The 21,922-nt window shown below is 38.9% G+C and overlaps 1 protein-coding gene across 1 annotated transcript in view; it reads left to right on the top strand.

The window, feature by feature from the left end:
- NR3C2 (nuclear receptor subfamily 3 group C member 2) overlaps positions 1–21,922 on the top strand; it is a 329,662-nt gene that overhangs the window by 224,341 nt on the left and 83,399 nt on the right. The window lies entirely within an intron of this gene.

Below are 21,922 nucleotides of genomic sequence, written 5' to 3' on the forward strand. Positions count from 1 at the left end.
TTCTTTCTCAGCAGGAGTTTTAAAAAAGTATGTTATGTGACTATGGTCCTAGTGAAGTTTTCAGCCTTGCATTTGCTAAGGTTTCAAGAACTCAGAGCATAACCAAAGAACCAAAACAAAAATGTATGACTTTTTATATAAAACCATAACTCACAGTTTTTATTATAGTGTCTGTTTAGAAATAAGCCGCCCTATATGTGTAACATTAACCAGATAGGAATACATTCCTAACTCTAGGAATAAATGTAATAAAGGAAGACCTATATGAAAAGACTTAAAAATGTCATAGAAGCCCACTGAAAGATGGGGTTGGGGGAGAAGGTGAATTGGGAGGATGGTGGTTAAAAGACTTGAACCAAACACAAAAGTATACAATGTCCATGGATGGGAAGATTCAGCATGCTAAAGGTATCAGTTTCCCCTGAATTAATTTATAAACATAACACATCCTAACAAAATTACCAATTAGTGATTCTAAGTTCCTAAAGAACAGCCAGCAAAATTCTGGAAAAGATAAATAATTAGGTCAACTACCTCTACCAGATAGTAAAACATATGATACAACTACAGTAATTAAAATGATCTGTTTATTTGTTTATTGATTATAAGACCAACAGAAATTCAAGAAATAAAAATAATATGAGAATTTTTTATGTAATAAAGTTGTCGTTCCAAATCAGTGGTAAAAGGATAGATTATTCAACAGAAATTATTGTGACAACTGGGAAGCCATCTGGAAAACAAGAAAATTGAATCCAAACTCATACTATCCACCCAAATAAATTGTAGTCTTGCAAAGTTTTAAACTTGGAAATAAAACCACAGAAGTACTAAAAGAAAACATGGATCTTTTTAATACTCTGCAAGTGGAGAAGACCTTTTTGAGGATAAAACTCAGAAGCTATTAAAGAAAAGAAATGAAGGAATCAACACTATTTGCAAATCAAATATCACTGCAAAAGCAAATAATAAGCTGGGGAAAAGTACCTGCAACTTATAGACAGTAGGTTTATTTCTTGCATAAGAAGCTCCTATAATTCCATAAGAAAAAGAAACCAACTTATTATAAAAATGAGATTGAGGGGCGCCTGGGTGGCTCAGTTGGTTAAGCATCCAGCTCTTGATTTTGGCTCAGGTCATGATCTCAGGGTGGTGAGATCGAGCCCCGCGTCAGGCTCTGTGCTGAGCATGGAGCCTGCTTAAGGTTCTCTCTCTCCCTCTCCCCCTTCCTCCCCTCTTGCTCTCCCCTTCTCTAAAAAAAAAAAAAAAATGAAATTGAACAAAAGAATATGAACAGAACATTATAGACAAAAGAAATACAATTGGTTCTTGAAATACATGAAAAGATTCTCAATCTAATCAAGAGAAATACAAATTTAAAATAGGTAATTTTTTTATAAATGGCAAAAGTAAAACATTTTTATGATACATTGATGATACAGAAATAAAGTAAAATTCAGTGGTGATCTCATGCATTTTAGGTGGTAGTATAAGGTGATACAGCCCCTATGGAGAGCGATTTAGCTATTTAAGTAAAATGGTAAAGGACACATACCCTTTGACTTAATGATTTCTAAGTATATTTTTGCACTGTAAGAAATGATACAATCATAAGATGGTCATCATAACATTGTTGACCATCAGAAATACCTTAAATATTCAGGTGTTCAGGATTGGTTAAATAAGTTACAGATACTCTTCAGACAATAGAGGAAGCTCTATATGGATTGATCTCCAAAATATTATTTAGTGAAAAAAATCAGGTTGCAAAATAGGATGTTTTGTCTACTACAAGTGATTTAACTGTTTTAGAAAAAGAATATATATTGTGTAGAACATTTCTGGAATAGTTTATAAGAAACTAGTCATGCTGGTTGTCTCAGTAGAAAGAACTGGGTAGTTGGGAGACAAGGATAGGAAGGAGAATTATTGTCACTGTATTCTCTTTCGTGCCTTTGAATTTTGTATTGTGTTTGATGCATGTGTTGTGTATACATATTACCTATTTAAAAGAAATAAAGTAATTTGAAAAAGAAATGAGAGTTCATCCTTCTTTGCTTTGATAAATGCAACTGGCCAGCTTGTCAGAACTGGGGAGCAAACATGGCGGCACGCAGAGCAGAGCGACTCCTAGAAAGCAAGAGGAGTATGGGCTGTGGCCAGCTGAGGCTGTTCATGTCAGAGTGTGGCCAGAAGATGTTACATAACAGCTCAGCCAGAGAGACTCATGCTGGTTAAGAGGATGGGCTCTGGAGCCAGACTGCCTGGGTGGGAACCCTTGTCCTGCCACTTCCTGACCTTGTAACCTCAAGCAAGTTACCACCTTTCCATGCTGTGTTTCCTTAACTTCCACTTGCAGTAATCAGCATGCTTACCTCATAGGCTGTGATGAGGAGTGACTGAGTCAGTGTGCAGTGAAAAGAAAGTGATCACTCAGTACATGTCAGTGGTTTGGTGGGTGGTGGCAGTGCTCATTGTGATTTCCATAGGGCTTTTGCACATGATCTGAAAGACATTGTTGCCCCATGTTTTGCTGATGGCGAACCTCAGCCCAGACTGGCTAAGTGACTTGCCCAAAGATGCCACAGCCAGTGAAATGATGAACCGAGGTCTTGTAGCTCTAGACTCTTGGTCTGGTGTTTCCCATATACAACACTGTTCTCTTGTTCTGTTATCTGAATCAGTGCAAATGTGGCACAAAGATCACCTCCTTAAGCATGTGAGTGAGAATCCAGAGAAATTAATTATTTAAAATCTAGATGGCACAAGGGTACAGCAAATTTTAGATCAATTTTGTAAAATCCAAAATCTGAATTTAAATATACATACACACTACTGAGGTATCTTTTAAAGTGTCCACATGTACATTTTATATAACTTTATAAATATTATAAAACTTGAATACATAAATACTACAATAAATGTTATATAATTATACTCTATAAAATATAAGTACTATTGGTTATAAAATAACAAAATAACCATATTTATAATTCCTACCTCATAGGGTTTTGTTAAGGATTAGCCAAGCCCATACATAACCTTTAAAATAGGGTTTCTCAACATCTGCACTGTTGACATTTTGGGTAATTTGTATATCAGCATCCCTGGTCCCTACCTACTAAATGCCAACAGCAATCCCTCTCCCCAGGTTGTGACAACTAAAAATGTTTCCAAACTTTGCTAAATATACCCTGGGTGGCATCAAGACCCACTGGTTTAGCTATAATAGTAAATAATTGTAAGCACTATTCAATGAGATATTTTCTGCTAGGATATAAATTCCATCCAGTGAAAAATTGTTGCCTGTTTTGTTCATTGCTTTTTTTTCCCCAGTGACTAGAACAGTGCCTGTCACAAAGTAGGTGTTCAGTAGCTATTTGTTGAATGAATGACTAACTGGCATTTTTGAGGGCTTCTGTGTTCTAAGCATTTTGCTAGGCCTTTATATGTATCATCCTTTTTAAACCTCACATTACAATATGCAATACATACTATTAAATCTGTCCATTTTGGAAATGAGTTCACAGAGGCACAGAGAGGTTAAAGAAGTGGCCTAAGACCACAGAGCCAGAGAACTCAAATCTCGTCCCTGGCACCGAAGCCTGTGTCAAGCATCACTCTGAAGTATGACATAGGTCCGCTATTTGTAGATTGGCATTTTTAAAATAGCCCAGATTGTCTAGTAATGGCAGCCGCGGCAGCCTGCTTTTTCACTTGTGTCTATAATGACCTGTAAGTGAGGTTTGGCACAGGACCTGATACAGAATTCACATAGTTTGTCGTTGGTTTCTGTGTATGCAGCATAAGTTCTGTGGGTTTTGGTAAAACATTTTACTAGAGAGAAAGCATACTGTGAATCTTGAGGTCATTGAAAGTACTGAGTCAAAAACAGGGCAGAGTGGAAATTAATATTTATGAAAATACTGTTTTCTTTAGGCTCAAGTTATAATTTAACCACTTCTGGTTCATAGATTAAATCCTTAACTTTTACTAATTATCCAGTTGCAGTGACCTGCATTGTAATTTTTTCTTTGCTTCTGTAATTTATTTTGAAGCCTCGCTTTTAGTTTCAATGTGGGCAATAAGAAATGCAAACAATTTTATTATATTCAAGAAAGATAACATGAATTTTAACCTTTTAACGTGAAGCAATTTTATAAATTAACAATGTGAGTTAAATTAAAGCCTCTATCTATACATGTCCCAGTCTCACCCATGTTCTTAACAGAGCAGGGCTGTCCAGTTTCTTTTGATCCACTCCTCTTCCCTGCTGCCTCTCTTGGGGGATAAGGCAGCTGCCAACCCAATGTAATATTTGGAAGGCATTTTCTGTTGGTGAGTGATCATGACTCTGGGAACAAAATTAGCCTTCCCATTCTAAAGGCTTCAGGAATCCAAAATACTTTAGAATAATTTTTTTCCTATTTTATCAGCTGGTTAGCCTGTAATTCTAACCATTGTCCCCATGCTAGCCTCTACCTTAGAAAGTGGGAGGAAGGAAGAAGAGCAAGTAGATTTTTAGTTCTCAAAAATTAAAGCCACAAAATGTGCCCCTTCCCTTTTCTCTAGATCCACTCCCTCCTTCCTACCACAAGTACTATTCCTTTTCTTTTAAAATCCTGCTGAGCTTTAGGCTGCATGCAAAGGAAAATATAGCAGAAGATGTGAGAATGTCAACAGAGAAATTGAAAGGAAAATAACAGCTTTCCTGGCCCCAAGCTGGGCCTGCCACTCTTGCTATAGCCCCTATCAGTAGATCTAAAAAAGTCGTGGTTCCATATGCATGAGAATTTACTGCTTTGCATAGCTTTCTCCAAAGGAATTAATCACTTTTACATGCCAGTGTTCTAAAGAGGGTGATCCGAAAGAGGATGATCTATACATGTCTTTTAGAGCTTCTCCTAAAATAGATAAAACATAGCATTAAAGCCAAGTGGCCCTCAGACCAAGAATGAGTGTGGGGTGCGGGGGGGGGGGTAATTTCCCGTTGACTGCACTCTGGCCTGGCCATAGAATATAGAGGGGATCTTTGAGATTTTTCTATTCCAGTCCTCCTGTTTACAGATGAGGAACTCGGAATCCAAGATCGTATCTTTAGAGACTTAAAAAATGCAACGTAAGGATTCTAATTCCGTTGTCTTTCCTCTTTTCCAAAGCACACCCCCCTCCTTCATTTTTCATTAACTAGGCTAAGTCCACTTTCACATTCCTTTAATGAAGACTCTAAAGTATTAAAATCTTGCTTCCTTTAGCTTTAGAAATGTAGACTTTACAAACCACCGGATATTCGTAACTTGGGTTCCAGTTTACTTCCAGCGCATATCTGCAGCTTTCCTGAATGCCAGCGATCCTTTTCACTCAGATCAGCAGTAGCCTTCCTTTAAAGGGTGGCCCTGTCAAGCAGGTCTACCTTTGCCTCTTAGAATGGACCACTTCCCATGCAAAGAGAGAAGGATGTCTGGCCCAGGAAGCAGGAGCAACAGTAGACCTCATGGTTGCTTTCTGGAGACAGACAAGGCAGCTTGGTGAAAAAGGAATGAAACAGAATGCTAATGCTAGCAGCATTCAGAGAAACAGATAACTCTTGTATAGGACTGATGAGAATGGAACCAAAGAGAGGAAAATCTGTAAATTAAAATTCATCCACATAACGCAATAATTAATCAGCCAATAAAATTATGGTGATGAAAATTCATAGCAACACAGAAACTTTCTTAAAAAAAGCAATAATGAAAAATTAATATGTAAAATTATTTAGGTTACTTATTCTATAATTACAGCTATGTAGGAAAAGACTTGCAGGAGTCAAGAGACGTGGGGGAAATGATAGAGTACCAAAAATGGCTGGGTCCATGAGGTATGGGTATAGGCAAAGTTTTTCTTTTCCCTTTTCTAGTTTTTTTAATAATATGAGCATGTTTATAATAAAACTTAAAATAGAGTTCACAGTTTTGAACTGAAAAGAAGGGAAACATGAAAATAATGCTGCTGTTGAGCAGAAGAGGTAGAGAATTAGACATACACATAACCAAAGGAGTTGTCCCTGGACAGGAAGGAGGAAAAAGCAGGAAGGGAGGTTAGAGACCTCAGTAAATCAATCTCCTCCCCTGAAATGCTTTAAAAACCAAAATGGAGAAGTGGGTGAAAAACAAAAGACCCAGAGATGGGAGAATGACAGAATCATAACTGATGCACCAAGCCCAAGGAGAGGAATCTTTTTACTTGAGGAAAATTGGCTTTACCTGCCAGCAACTTGCTGCAACTAGTTGGCTTGGTCACCTGCAAAACTCACACGCACTGTGGGTCTGGTGAGAGAAATTACAGGATCAACGCCAGTGAAGAGTAGGTTTAATATCAGAAATCCAATAAGAAAAACAATTTTTATATCTTTAAGGGTCTCCTGAGGCAGGATATGCAGTAGTCTGTAGAAGTTTAGAAAGCCCAAGTGTACTGAGTTTTATGAAGAAATACCATTCCTCGGGTTTTTTTTTCTTTCCAATTCCTCTTGCTTGTAGACAGTAAGAATTTCAGTGGGACTGTTGAACAGTAAACTAGAGGGGAAAATAACACATTTTTATAAATCAGTGAAAGTATTTTTTTTAATCTTCATGTATAAGTTAAGCCATATTAATTGTCTTAGTGATATAACTTGAATTAAACAACTGGTATTTTTATTCTGCAAAATTTCATGGAGGAAAGTTCAGGATTGGTCCCAAAGCAGGCAGAATTTAAAGATTTACTATAGGGGCACCTGGGTGGCTCCGTCGTTAAGCGTCTGCCTTCAGCTCAGGTCACGATCCTGGAGTCCTGGGATGGAGCCCTGCATCGGGCTCCCTGCTCAGTGGGAAGCCTGCTGCTTCCTCTCCCACTCCCCCTGCTTGTGTTCCCTCTCCTGCTGTGTTCTCTGCAAATAAATAAATAAAATCTTAAAAAAAAAACTTAAAAAATATTTACTATATTTCTTCAATTCCAAGGCATTTTCTTCTTTCAAATTTTAGCTATTATGATTACATAATTTGCAGTCAGTATGTGCATTTAATTTTTATTAGTTTCCTTCAATACTCTTAATTATATTGGGGTCTTATTTTGTGACTGATGACACCTTAGAAGTAGTAGAGGCATTCAATTCAAAGGTTCATCCATCCCAAGAATATACACATTTATTTGTAGGCACATACTCAGGTCTTGGCGAGCTTACTAAAGTAGGCTGCTTCCCTTAGGTCTTTTTAAATATATAACCCAGAGATGTTGGAAAAATTCTGCTTGGTATGCAGAGGCCCATTGTTACGTCCATGTTTCCTTTAACTTTTTCACTTGCAGTCTGTCCTGGTAGGTTGTCATCCCCTCTTATTTAATGGGCAGGAGAGCTTAGCCTTGACCTCGTGGGGCCAGGATAGCTTGTCATTGGCCACAGTGATCTCTAGAGACCCGGCGTCAGACCTGGCCCGCCTCACAGGTACAGTCTCTCTTTTGGCTGGACTCTAGCAGCCTTCCAGGCCCACATACTCACTGATATTTTGTGTAATACATGACTGTTTTCTAAGTCTTTGGTAAACTATGGGGAGTTTTAGTTTCATTTTTGTTTTGTTTATCATGCTTCATACTGTTACACTCTTTGAAGTTACCCCAGGTGATAGAATTTTATTTTAAGAAAATTGATGGTTTCACAATTAGTCTTTGGGAAATACTGGGATGTTCTTTGGGACACGTCAGGTTTTCAATTTCTAGTACTTTCTCTTTGATTTTTTTTTTTGTTCCCCTCTTTTTATGGCTTCTTTTCAAGCAGAAAGTTCTCTTCCCCCTGCTTGGTTTTTTTTGTTTACTCATGGTTTTCACTACACTTGTCTCTACGAACTGCCTTCTCTGTCTCTCAGCTTCATTGTCATCTGAGTGTCCTGTATTTGAACTTCCCAAGCAGGGTCTGGGCTGTTTGGTTGATCACTATCAGAACGGAGCTTCTGGCTGGTTGGAGTCCTCCAGAGGGTATAGACAAACGACTGCCTTTGACTCTGCTGCCCCTACGTTACCCAGGCTGGTGCGGCAGGTTATAGACCCCTGGGGCATGACGCTTGATGATTTTTGACAAGAAACATTTTGATCCCATTTTTCAGAAAGGAACTGGAAATATAGCCATCAGAGTGTAATAGATTCAATACAAACTCGTAACAATTACAGTCATCTGTTAATTGTAGAGCATCCCTTAAATCATAGTAATTTTTTCAACGTTGTGATTTTTACTCACATACTATAAGTTATCCATACATTTAGAAGTAAAAAAGCATTTGTTTTTAATAGGTAAATTGACAAAGGAAAATAACTTTTAATACTTCTTGAAACACAACTACTAAGGCTTTATTTTGGAGTTCAAGACTTTTTGACATAGCTACTTTGAAAATACACAAACCCAAAAAACAAACACACACACACAAACATAAATAACACAAATCTTAATTTAAAAAAAAAATCACTGTGTAAGGTGGACATTCTCTTGTAGAACATCTCTCTATACTCAAATTGTTCTCTGTCCCTAAATGCCAGGCTCTAGGAAGAGAGGATGAGCTCTGGGGTTAGGGAAAGGTAGGGAATGAGGGCTAAGGAAATATTAGAGAAGAAGACGAAACCACTTAAAACCAAGCTTCATAGGTTTACCGTACTCAGTCAACTTAGAAAGGGGTGATCAGTCTTTCTAGGTAAAGTCCCCACCTGTTCTCTAGGATTCATTTTACTGTCTACCTCAAATACTGGTTTCACAAAGTTAAAATTATTGAATTCATTTACTTTCAATTAACAGGTATATCCACTAAGACATATAACTTAATCTTTTTCCATTTGAAAACCTAGAGACTAATGGTCATCTGCTTGTTGTCTTTCTGAATAAATATCTTCTTCCCAGTTTCACAGTAAAATGTTATGAATGGGAAGACAGGGAGAGAAAGCTATTTATGTTACAATAAAGTCCTCTGTCCTCACCTCTAGAACTTAAAAAAACCATCCAGCTAACTTGCCAACAGTTCTTCAGCCTTCGGTAGTAATATGTATGATATTTAATATCATTAGTATCTTTTAAGATGATGATTTTTCTGGGGTAGATAACATACCTTTTAAAGGCTAACCCAATTCTAACAGATTTTTAAAATATTTTTATTGATTTATTGAATTATAAAATACCATACTCACTACAGTGATTAATAAAGGAAAGTAATAGTTCTCTGTAATATATTGAGAGAATAAAGATGGAAGAAGAGTCAAGATGTTTGCTGAGCACTTTACTGATTAAAAAATAATGATTTACATTTTGACATAGAGGCTCTTAAAAGCTGAACTAGCAGAGCTAATAAAAATGGTTTCTTCAGAATGTGCTGCTTCATTATTTTGAAAAGAAGATCTATCAACAACAATATAAAGGCAATTGCTGAGTTAGGTCATAAAAATAAGAAGCTCCAAAATGTAATTGTTCTATATTTCTCCCTCAGTGTTTTGTACAGCATTTGTTTTGAGAGGATAATATGAAATATGCTTAAGTAGTGATAAAGATAAGCAGTTACTCTGTTACCATGTAATTATTTTTTATATTAAGATTAATTTGTATAGGAGGGGATCATACTATTTAAAAAGTACATCTCTGCTGCATCTATTCATTGATTTGTTCAGCAAATATCGATCACATGCCTCTGAAATTCCGGGTATCCCACAGGGTGTTGCCAGTGTGCCATAAGAAGGCAGGCACTGGCCTTGCTTTCAAAGACCTAATCTTTAAGAATGAAGAAATTTATTACGGACCAGACAAGCATTAAAAATTGCAGCAAGGCACTTAAGAGCACCATTAGTGTTGATAATGGCACAAATCCCTAGAGTTCTTTGTCTTTGCCTTAGAGTGGTATCCACAACTTTTTGATTTGTATTTATTGATCAAAGTGGTGGCCTCTCAGGATGGCTTCCCATGACTCTGTCCCTTGATATTTGGTTGGTTCATTCTGGTTGCTTCCTTTGTGCATTGATCCCACCAAATGGCCTTATGGCATCTTCCCATTCTTGTGTGGGACGTTGTCTGAAAAGGAGCAGCTCTGAAGGACCACACAGCTCCTTCATAACTGCAGACCACCCCAGTTCCAACTTCAGCATCTACCTTCACTTGATGTTGCTCCCTGAACTCAAACTATGAGATTAGGCTCTTTATATTCTTGCCAAAAAAAAAAATCAAACTGACTTTACTATGAAGATTTCTGGCCATCTTAGAGGATTTTAAGTCATTTCTAGTCTGAGGACAACTGAGGCAGCTCTGGTTAGTCTCCCGGGAACACACACCATGTCTATCTCTCTTGTAGCTCTTATAACAGATGAGAAGAAACGTCTGTAGAGAAAGGCTGGAACTTCGGGAGGCAATTTCTAGCAGCCAACCTTCTGCCCGCTCCCTTCAGTTCCAGAACCACCCTAGCATGTTCCTGATTCCCCAGAAACTTCAGAACTCACCTTCAACAACTGCCAGAGAAGCCAGGAGACAAACTGTTGTGAAGAATTTTTTTTAATGTTTTTAATTCTTGAAGATTTCTTTCCACATGCAGTTTTCTTAATCTAGAAATAGTCAAACCAAACCATTCTTTTTTTTTTAAGATTTAATTTATTTGAGAGAGAGAGTGTGAGCAGGAGGGAGAGGAGAGAGAATCTGAAGCAGATTGTGTGCAGAGCGCAGAGCCTGATGTGGGGCTCCATTCCACGACCGAAAGATCCTCAAGATCACAACCTGAGCCGAAACCAAGAGTCAGCTGCTTAACCGAATGAGCCACCCAGGCGCCTCTAGCCATTCTTGATTCTTTTTTTTTTTTTTAAGATTTTATTTATTTATGTGAGAGAGAGAGAGAATGAGAGATAGAGAGCACGAGAGGGAAGAGAGTCAGAGGGAGAAGCAGACTCCCTGCTGAGCAGGGAGCCCGAAGCGGGACTCGATCCCGGGACTCCAGGATCATGACCTGAGCCGAAGGCAGTCACTTAACCAACTGAGCCACCCAGGCGCCCGCCATTCTTGATTCTAAAATTAGTGTAGTTCACCAGTGAAAACTCAGTTCCATCTTTATTTGGCAGTTCATGATAATTACTTAGAAACATTTGCATATGTTAATTAGCTCACTTTTTTTTGAGAGAGGGAGGGGTGGGGGCTCAGAGGGAATGAGAGAGAGAGAGAATCTTAAGCAGGCTCCATACCACCATGGAGCCCAATGTGGGGCTGGATCTCACAACCCTGAGATCAAGACCTGAGCCAAATCAAGAGACCTGGTTGAGCCACTCAGGCACCCCAGCTCACTTTTTTTTTTTTTAAAGTAGAATCTTAAATCCTATAGGATAAAAAACACCTTTCCATTCTGTATATACTCATATTTTTAGATAAGCTAAGTTGAGTTGGGTTAGAAATTTTAAGCCAAATTCAAAAGACTATGCAGAAGAAAGATAGGAAGCCCAGGAGGACTTTGCAACTAAGGGATACTTTAGGAGAGTCATTCTTGGTTCTCACTACATATCAGATTCACATTCACCCATGCCCTGCTCCCACAGGCCCTCATGCAGTAAATTTTAAAGAACATGGGCATCTTTACTTTGAAAAACCTACGTGTTGTGCGTCAGTTCACTAGAGCTGAGAACAACTGTTCTAGGGGTTACTAGAACATTGGCAGTGGTTTTCTTAGGATAAGAAAACCCTTTCATTTTTTTAAGCACCTTAGTTTTAATTTTTTTTTCTATTTAGTGTTTTATTTTTTTTTCTATTTTATTTTTCTCAAGTAGATCACTAACATTTAGAAAATATTTCTTTTTCAGGAGAAGTCCCCAAAAAATGATATTTTAAGTTAATGTATTTGTATTTTCCTTGTTAATCCTAACCCAGCCTCACAGAGGGCCATGTTAGCTTTTAGTCCACTGACTTTACTGGTTTGTGCTTTTCAAAGCAATAACTTTATAAGTTATACACTTAAATGCTACAAATATTGGGGGCAGAGTGTTCAAAACGCAAAGATGAAGGTAGGTTTCTTATCCTGAGAGAGGACAAGTCTGAAACAGTGGCCCTAGGGTTCTCTTCTGGGGAACCATGAGTGGAGAAGGAGATGAGAAGGCAGAGAATAATCTCAGGAAGAAAGTTGAGGGGGGAGAGAGAGGGGACTGTGGAAAGGATTGTGATTTGTTGTAAGAGAAGAAACTGATTTAGAAATGCCATCCTGGGTGTCACATCACTTTTGTTTGTTTGCTCCCACCTCATATATATGTGTATGTATAGACATTTGCGCCCCTGAGGAGAGCTGGGAGGAGCACAAAGGGAGCAGGGTTCCATCTTCCCCCCCGCACATAGTGCTCCCGCCCACGCCGTGGTGCTCCTCTCTCCAGCTTGTCATCGTGGGGTCTGAAGACATTTGTATGCGTGGTGTCCTCCAAGCCCTCAAGTGGGTCTGTTCCCCACACGGTTTGGGTCACATCATTAAACTTTTCCAGATAATGGTGGTGACACATTGTTGGCTTTCCAGTTGTTTCATAGTTAAACAAAAATCCTTATTAGGCTTTAAATATAAGATTTGATTAAAATACCTTAGAATCAAGAACAGATTCAAAATAAAACTTAAAAACTTAGTTCTGTTTGATTTATTTACTCTAAGGTTCACTAACTGCCCTGTTCCCAGCAAGCTTTCCTATCCAATGGGTCAATTTTTTTCAAAATGTTTGACTCATTTTCTTCTTTAATAAGCAAAATCTGAAGCCTCCCCTTAGGTTATTTGAAATAAAATCAGTGGCATCCTGTGATGGAACATAAAGGTGTGAACACAGTGCTGGTTTGTCTTCAGCTTGCACACACCCCTTTCACTTCACCTGCTCACCTGGCCCCTGGAAAGGTTCCGTACCACTCCTGGGCACCAGCCAGTCGGAGCAGCCCTGCCGGCTGCCCCGGGGTCCCCTCCACACAGTCAGTGACCCCCCTGCCCGCAGCCTCTTCTGCTTCTGTACTGTGGGGGAGTTCCTGCCAAGGCCGCCTCACTGGGGTGAGTGACAGGGCCCCTTTGTCAGGCACAGGAAGGGCCTCCCATCTGCAGCAGACCTAGGCAGGCCGAGGGAGCCACCTGTATCCCTACATGTATGAGGTTCCTATCGGTGCCATAACAAAGTACCACAAGATTAGGACAACACACATTTGTCATCTTACCATCCTAGAGGTCAGAAATCCAAAAGGGGTCTTGCTGAGCTAAAATGATCAATGTGTCAGCAGGCTGTGATCCTTGGTAGAGGCGCAAAGGGAAAATTAATTTCCTTGCCTTTTCCAGCTTCTGGAGGCTGCCCACATTCCTTGGCTCATGACCCCCTCCCATCTTCAAAGCCAGATTAAATGCATCTCCCCTACTTTAATGTAATTAAATCTGCAGGGTCCCTTTTGCCCTGTAAGGTGACACATTCACGGGTTCTGGGGATTAGGAGGTAAACATCTTTGGGGGACCATTATTTTGCCATCATGCCATTCACAACCTATTTCCAATAAAACATGGTTTGTTGCCACCCTGAGATTTCTGGACGGCTTCCTGATTTGGGCCCTCTACCTACTCACCCGGCTTACCCTCCTCTTCACCGTACCTCCTGACACCACCCCTTCTTTCCCTGAAGCCACTCTGGTTTCTTGTTCACAACCTTCTGGCTGTGCCTTTGTACGCACAGTTCTGAAACGGCCTACATATTCCTCCCCTCTACTAATAAGTCTTTCTTACCCACTCCACACCTCCTTCAAAAAACTCATCTCCTCCGCACTGAGTACACCTCTCACAGATCGGTCTTTCACACGGTGGGGAGAACTTCCATTCCTTTTTAGACAGTTCCAGGATATTATGTATGTATATAATTTATTAAGACTTCTTGTATAAAGCTTTTTATGACTTCCTTAGATGAGGTTAATTAGTACCTCCTCTGTACTTCCAAAGCCTCTGTTGGAGCACTTATCAGATTTTACTACAATTATTTGTTTATAGGTATTTCTTGCCAAATAGTCTTTGAATTTCTCAGGAACAGAGCTGTTCCTTTGTCTTTAGAGCACTTAGAACAAGTCAGTGTTTGATAAATGCTTATGGAATAAATGAGTGAATGAATGAGCATGCAGTTAAACCTTGCACAAATATAACCAAGCTGACCTTAGCAAAAAGATTATAAGTTTGGTTAGACAGTTATTTAAGGCACAGTATTCTCATTTTGAAACCAGTCCCATAACAAAGATTCCAAGGATGATATTTTAAGAAAGTTCTACTATAAATATTATTGTTTCCATCCCCTTACCAGGAAGGTGCAGTTTCCAAAAAACATATGGTAAGTCTTGATCATAATGTTGACTTATATAGTATAATTTGGCAACTCCTTAAATGATAATACATTGCAAAAAAGCTTTTGTGTATCTCTTTGTTCATTAATGGGGAATTTTATGTGATGTTTGAACTCCTTAATTATTCTTATCTAACCACAATTTTTGTCACCAGCATGGGACAGTGGCATTTTGGGGTAGCTGTTGTAGCTGTTAAGGTGGAAATTCTAGCCCTGGTGTGATGATTGGTAGTGAAGCTTTAAGTTCAAGGTCAAGAGAGGCTCGTTTGAGTTGGCCTAGAGTGAAAGGGCTAGAGAACTGAGCCTCCAAAATAAATGTAAAAAGACAGGGATATGAGGTAATGGAAAGAAAAGAAAAGAAAAATACAGGAGTGTGGCAGACCTGTGATGAGTAGGTTAAGATGAAGATTTGGTGGAGCAGCTTAGTGGGATCCTAAATCCCAAGGATCATTAACTGCATCAGTGGAATCCATGGTCTCTAGAACAGTTGTAATCCAAGGTCAAAGTCAAGCATCTGTGCTGATTTCAGGTGAGAGAAGAACCTGTCTTCCCAAGAACTTCACCAAGATTGACAGAAATGCTCAGCCCCTGTTTGGGCATCCAGTTGAGTAAAGCAGAAATAAGCAATGCTGTGTTCGTGACCATAAACATGAAGACAGTGATCTGGTCCCATTTCTGGGAAATAGAGAAGCCTGCCGGCTGAAGAAGAAAAATGGTATCAGGGAGGACCTATAAGGCCTTCATCCATGAGAAAAATGTGAACCTACTTAACTGAACAGTGTAAAACTATACTCTTTGATGGAAGCAACTCTGTGCAGCTTATACGTGGAAATTCCTTTACATTGTAGTCATGTTTAATTGTACGCTTAATTTGGCTGTGTGTAGGGCTACCATTCATGGGATGGGGGAAAGGTGCAACTTCCAAAGATGAGAAACAGGCTATAAACCTACGGGTGTGGACCTTTCTACCTCCAGGTGGTGTCAGCAGGAAGCTGACCATGGGGAGCAGTGCCAGCAACACAGCTGAAGGAAGATTGTGTTTTGTTTCATTGCAGGAACAAATACTCTTTTAATGGATGGTTAGTAAGGAAGCCTATTGTATAAAACCCATCTTGAATTTTAATGTGAGAATGTTGAAGTCAGTCAGTCATTACTCATTTTTTTTTTATGAGTGTAATAACATACAGGATATGCACTTGTCAGTGAGTACGTACACCCTTTGGGCGTGGTATACTTGGCCATGACTTTTGAATTGTAAACCTGATGCTGTGATTACACAAGCTGTGGGAACTTCTCTGGTGTACTGGGTGTGTGTGCCCATGTTGCTGGCAAATTATGTTTGCACTGTAGAACAGATCATAAGATTTGGATTTCTAGAGGACTAAATGTGAATTTTAAGTATATGGATAGGTCCTAATCTTTTACAACACTAGCGATGCATACAGGGAATTTTGTATAGAATACAACTATCTATGGAGCAAAAGGGAAAACCTTCAGTGCTCCCGTCTGAAGGGAGTAGCCAGCTCGCAGGTCCAGGCATTTGTTACCATGGGGGAAAATAGGCAGATCTTGCCAGAATTTAAGATTTCTTTTTGAGATATCAGAATTTTAAAATTTCTTGTGAAATATGCCAAATTCTGAAAGATGAAAATGAAGTTTTTTAAATTTTACTTAGCTCACTTTCCAGTTTATGATTTCTTCGATCAAGGAAACTAACTTTAGGAGCATAATAAATTAGTATGCTGCTTATTTCAGTTCTCGTTTGATATTTTTTAATATAGTCTAAGAATTTAATTATCTTTCTAGCTTACTGTTCCTGTTTTTATCAACTTCCATAGTGTAGACTAGTGGTTCTCAATCGGGGCAATTATATCCCCAGGGGAATATCGGGCAAAGTCTGGAAATATTTTCGGTTGTCACAACTTGGAGTGGGAGGATGCTACTGGCATTTAGGGAGTAGAGGGCCAGCGATGCGGCTAAATAGTCTACATTGCACAGGACAGAACCCCACAACAAAGAATTATCTGGCCTAAAATGTCAATCACTATTGACATAAGATTGAGAAACCCTGGTATAGACCGTGTTTTTATTTCTGTGTCTCGCTCCTTCCCTTCCTTCCTGTCTTTCTTTTAAAGAACCTTTTCCTGGGTCCTCTCTGTTTCTCCTTTCTGTAATCTCACTCAGAACCTTTAGGTTGGTGGTTCTCAATTTCAAAATGCAGGAAAAAAATCACGTGGGAGTTCCTAAAAAATGAAGACTGTCAGCCCCCACTTGTAGATATTCTGACCTGTAGATCTGGGTGGCTCAAGGTTCTGCATCTTGAAAAGCCCCCGGGTGATCCTAAGGAAGACCATGCATTGACCACAGTTAGAGTGGTAGGGTAATCTTTGTTTTCAGAATATCTGCTTTTCTTCATTTGTTTAGATCCTTTATTAGTGGAACTTCTCAATTACGTTGTTATTTTTATTAAGCCTTTAAAATATACATGGCTTTTAATAATTATTTATACTTTGGGAAATAAAATGTATTTATGGACAAGTCATCCAAGTAGCTGGATAATATAGCTTATAGAGTTTCTTCCCAAAATTTCTGGTCTCTTTTCCCTACTTTTTTTTTTAATATACCATATGTCTCTCACTGGTTGAGAGCAGTTCCCTGAAAATACAAGATTAAAAACTTTTTTAAATGTATGAACCGTGTCAAAAAAAAAAAAAAGCATGGACTGTAACAGCTGAAAATACTGGAAATAATCCACGTAAGTGATTCCTTAGCCAAACTGATGCATGTGAAATGAATGTCACAAAAAATTAACTCCCTGGAGATGGTCGTTTAAGCCGTGTACTTGTTCCATGGAGGCATAAAGGTGAGGGCAGCTGTAGGTACATAAGACCTGTTTCTCCAAATGCTGCCTGGCACTCAGGAAAACCACATGTTCATGCAGGTACCTGCCTTCAGGGGCTTCAACTCATGTCTGGCATTCTCTGTATTATGACGGCTGAGTACAAATTACAGGGCTTTGATAGGTCTACAGCAGTTGTTCTGTGTCTTGAAATTTATCATTAGAATGTTACATGGCAATTACTGGGTCATTAATAAGGCATCTCCTCTGGGATGTTGTTACCAAAACAGATGCCCTTCTACACAGATAAGAAACTTAAAATCATGCAAACGATGTTGGTCTAACCAGCTTGCCACCAAGAGTCATGAGTAACTTTGTTATCCAACTTTGATCACTTTCTCATGATAATCCTGAAGAAACTATTTTAAGAAAGCCAGAATTCTATTTGGATGGCTTTGTGTTCATACCAATTAGCAGATATTAAAGTAGTTATCAGATGGCCTGGGGAGAGGTCTTTAGCTTCTCCCTCATAATTTTCATCAAATGCTTTCCAACCTCCTATAAATAAATATGGATAAATGTCTCACTGAGCAAATGTGTTTTCATGGGTTTCTCTAAGCCCCTCCTCTATAAAAATTCTGATGCTGACACTGCTAACGGGCCACTGAACTTGAAATGATGAGACTGAGTGTCTATGTCACCTTAACCAGCTGGAATCTCAATGAATTCATCTTTCTGGAACTTTATTTACTCTGATTTAAAAGTGAGGAGATTAAACTGACTGTTTTGTGATGTCCCTTCTAGTTCTAGAAGGCTAAGATTCTGTTAGAGTGCCCACAATTTGGATATCAAATGTTGAATTAGTGAGGGTCATTTGGGGCAGGGGAAGATCACAGCTTTTCCCTGCATCCCTACCCCCTCCCCAAGGATGGGTCAGTGTTAAGGGCAGAATCATTTCCCATCATTGCACCCACAAAAAGGAACCCATGCTGCTGTGTCTAACTCAGTGATACTAATTGGGCCCTAAGAATAGGGATGTAGAGTACCTCTTTCCTGGATTCTATCTCTAGATAGAATAGGTTCTTCTTTGAGGTCAAAGAGTTAAAAAAAAATAATTTTTGGCTTTTCCCTTTTTCATCTCTCATTGGACTCTCTCAAGGTTAGAAGTTGCAGGGCTGCCTGCCCTCTACTATAATAGTTGGCTCGCTGCTTCTTGGAGGACACCTGACCTGCCTTTGTGATCATACGAAGGCTGGGTTGAGGCTTGGAGCTGTTTTCTGGATAGACTGGCCTAGCTCATTGGGGTTTGGGGTGAAAACTAACAAAACATACTCTCTGTTTCCCTCAGCACTTTATTAGAGAATGGTGACTGTAGTCATCACATTAAGAAATGCAACTGGTTATAGAATGTCAGCAAAGTATTCATTCGTTTATTTGCACTTTTTCCTCTTTGTTCAGTAAGCACTTATTTAACCTCTGTGTGCTTCCATAAGTTCTAAGCATTAGAATACAGAACTGAAACAAATGAATATAGAGTATATCATTATGTTGGGCATGTCTCATGATCTTTATTCTCTATGATCATATCTGTAAAGGTAGAATAGTTGAATCTAAAAAAGAATTTCAAATCCTAACTCTGGGCTCAGAGAAATTACCATGAAAGATTACAAATTCTCTAATGGGAAGGTTATAGGCTTGTATCATCCCCCATTCAATTATGGAAGTTAAAAATTATTATGGGCACTAAAAATGGTGTTTTACATGGTATGTGATGTGGAACGACATTGTCCATGTGAAAATCATAGCACAAAATTGGCCCCAACCCAAATCAGCAATGAAGAACTGACTCCTAGCCAAGACCTCTGCTCTGGGATTGACAGCCGTGTGCCACCCCATGACAGTAGAAGAGCCTCGTTCTAACACCTGCAAAGCCATCAGTACAGTTTATCATCAAAGGCACCATCCATTCTTCAGAGCTACATAGAGGGGTGTTAAAAATCACAACATGCTAGCAGACTGTGTTTTAAATGAAGGGAAACCTATCTTTGGAATATAAGCAGAATACTGATGGGAGAATGGCAGGCAATTTGTGAGAAGAAACCATAACTGTTTTTGTTTAATCTCCTTATTGTAAATGTGACATTACTTTAAAAATTACTATCAGTGACATAAATCTGAATTACAGCGTGAAAGAAAAACTTTCAGAATGGCCCAGTTACCCTTCCTGAACTACTTAAAGGGTTTCCAAAAGACCTCCTCAGGGCAGTCCATTTTCTAGCTTTGATGGAGAAGGGTTGGCTTGTTTTCATCTAAATCTATGGTTCAATCTCCTGTGTGAAGGAAAAATAGATTATAAGGAATCACGGAATATAAAAAGGGATTTAATGTTTACTTCTCCTAAAAGTTTCTTTTTATGGGTTAGCATCATATTTATTAAGAATTTTCTTGGGGCGCCTGAGTGGCTCAGTCGTTAAGCGTCTGCCTTCGGCTCAGGTCATGATCCCAGGGTCCTGGGATCGAGCCCCGCATCGGGCTCCCTGCTCTGCAGGAGGCCTGCTTCTCCCTCTCCCGCTCCCCCTGCTTGTGTTCCCTCTTTGGCTGTGTCTCTCTCTGTCAAATAAATAAATAAAATCTTCAAAGAATTTTCTTGAGTTCTTTCTGCCCACGGGTCTTGTCCACCACCTTTTTAGCCCCAGGAAAAAAAAAAAAAAAAAAAAAAAAACTTTATTAAATTCTTTCTTGGGCCTTTTTTTTTTTCAAATGTAGCTAAATGATATAAAATTGAGATGACTTTAAATCTGAAACTTAAATGGAAAGCATATTCTTTTAAAGATGCTTTTGTCCCGCCTGCTGTGCTGAATTAGGTTGTGAGAGAGCCACCAAAGCTCTGGAATTTACACTGTGGCAGAATACCAGATGAACAAAATAGCTGTTCGTCTTCTAAACAGAGCTGAGGGGTCAGGCATGTGTGTCCGCCCCCACCCTGGCATGGCTCTGCTCACCACCAGGCAGCTAAGAAGGCTCCTCCTCAGCGGTGACCTGAGACCTGCCAACACAAGACATCATCAGAGTGCCTCAAAATGTTTTAGCACTAACCTCTGTGTGCAGAGGAAAGCTGGAATGAAAACACAAGAAGCAAATGCAAGAGAATCACTTATTCAAAAAAGGCCATTTGGTTTGGCTCAGCTTTATCTGGGAGTTTCCAGACCAATTCAGCCTGTATCCTGGAGATCGCAGCCTAGAAAAATAATGTTTTTTCAAGTACATGCATCATTGGCTACTATTAATTCTTAATTTAGACTTATTCTGATAATGTCAGTGGAATAAAATGTAGAGTAATATTTATTTAAAATGCATGAAAGCTACAAACATTGACATTTGTTTTCTCTTTCCTCAGGCCTGTTTAATTCCCCCCCCCAACTTGATGGCATCCTGTTAACTCATTAACATGTTCACTTATCCTTTTTTTCTATTAGTGTTAGCTTCTAATATGAAGATTTTTAAAAATTCTGCTTGGCTTTTTTGTCTTGCTTTTTTTAAATGTTAAAATACTAGAGTGATAGTACTCAGAAATGCAGAATGTTTTCTGTGTTATGCCAATTGTGAAAAATATGTGTTTATATCAATTCATGGGATTATTATTCTGTGTTTGGTTATCTAGGTCGCCAATTCTTTTTCTTGCTAAGAAGTTTTAATAATTTTTAATCGTTCAGTTATAATCTCAACATTGGTAGTCTTAACTAAAACCTCGTCAGTTTACTTTTTATGTAAGTGATGTAAAGCACTACTTGTAATTTGATTAACATTGAGATGACTTTATATAAAATGTGCTGTTAAGTAATAGTCCTTAAAAATAATTAAAACTATAATGATGTGGCTCTAAGTAATTCTTTTACAAAAAGAATATTGAGCTAAGGCTAAACTATTTTAAAGAAAACTGGTCTTGGAGACAAAACTGTCCTCCTAGTCTGCATATTTTTCCATCCCACCCCATAGTTTTTCTTTCTTAGGTACACAAACAGTAGTCATTAAAAAAAATCGGAAATTGAATTTTGGCAGCTTCCCTCATTGCATTAGAGCTCTCGAATACTTGCGAGTTGTAAGGTCGCTGGGTACAATGAAAGGGACCGAGGTGAAGAAGCCGTTGCAGTAAAGGAGGAGCAAATGCTAAGAGGGAGAAACAGGACAATTGAAACATGCCTAAAAAGTGATGTGCAGACAAACGTTAAAGCATCATATTTTCAATGTTCTCTTAGAGCTTATTTGTAGAATCTTTTGCTGAAAATGTAAAGAAAAATGCCATTAACCTAGGGTAAATAAGCTAATATACCTATTGGGTAAACTCTTTATATATTTATAAATATAAATAAGTAAACGTGTGTGTGTGTGTGTGTGTGTGTGTGTGTGTGTGTGTGTAATACTACTTAAGGTAGATCCCACTTAGTTGGCTTTCTGGTTTGAGGAGGTATTGCCTGGGGCCCTTTTTGTGGGTTTTCTGCACAGCATGTGTCCTAGCATCTGACCAGTTCTTTTTGGCCTGAGCCAATGGAGGATCATGTGAGGGTGCAGGAAGGCACAGTAAATTAAGCTGGGCACTATAGTCTGTTTCCAGGTCACTGCCTTCTGCCTCTTTCTCATACCTTGCTCACCCTTTGACCTTGTTAGAGCAGTAATGTTTCTTCATAAAACATTCTTAATGAGACTATTTACCTTGCATACCCAATGAGATCATGCTTCATGTAATAAATT

Source organism: Eumetopias jubatus, unplaced genomic scaffold (assembly GCF_037043125.1).
Source record: "Eumetopias jubatus isolate StellerSeaLion01/CBP00866 unplaced genomic scaffold, mEumJub1_p1.0 scaffold_2, whole genome shotgun sequence".
NCBI lineage: Eukaryota > Metazoa > Chordata > Mammalia > Carnivora > Otariidae > Eumetopias > Eumetopias jubatus.